Source organism: Penaeus monodon, chromosome 31, assembly GCF_015228065.2.
Source record: "Penaeus monodon isolate SGIC_2016 chromosome 31, NSTDA_Pmon_1, whole genome shotgun sequence".
Lineage (NCBI taxonomy): Eukaryota > Metazoa > Arthropoda > Malacostraca > Decapoda > Penaeidae > Penaeus > Penaeus monodon.
The window spans coordinates 28,841,822-28,842,245 of NC_051416.1; the positions used below are offsets into that span (position 1 = coordinate 28,841,822).

General features: G+C 58.0%; 1 long non-coding RNA gene across 1 annotated transcript in view; it reads right to left on the bottom strand.

Moving 5' to 3' along the window:
• Positions 1–424, bottom strand: part of LOC119593156 — a 99,250-nt gene continuing 98,826 nt past the window's right edge. Inside the window, exon 3 of the long non-coding RNA XR_005230502.1 lies at positions 1–301. This is a non-coding gene — a long non-coding RNA (uncharacterized LOC119593156). The remainder of the gene's footprint in view (positions 302–424) is intronic.

A 424-nucleotide genomic window follows, 5' to 3' on the forward strand; every position in this document is an offset into this window, starting at 1 on the left:
AAAGAAGATCTCTTGGTCTCACGTCACGGAAGGCTCCCGCAGAGGGGCCAGCCGCACGGACACGAGGTCAGGAGGTCTCCTAGGACTCGGCAAGCGAAGGGCAGCGAGCACGCGACAGGCGCCTCCTTCTCCGGGTGGGCTGACTGACTCGAAGCACCTCCGCCTCTCATACCAAGTGAGATAAGACATGCCAGATGGAAGAGGGTCGACAGTATACCTTGCTCCCTCCGATATTTGAGATGGTCGAGAGAATGGAGCCCCGTCTGCCGTGAGAGGGCTGGATACTATTATGGGATAAGTCCTGCAGGAGGAAAAGATGAAAAAGGTCGTTAAAAGAAGAGGGAAAACCGGCGGGGGGAGAGTTTACCGGCGAGTCACTCCCCCGCGTTGATTACCTCTCTCGCCGCGGTCGGAATGCCGCTGC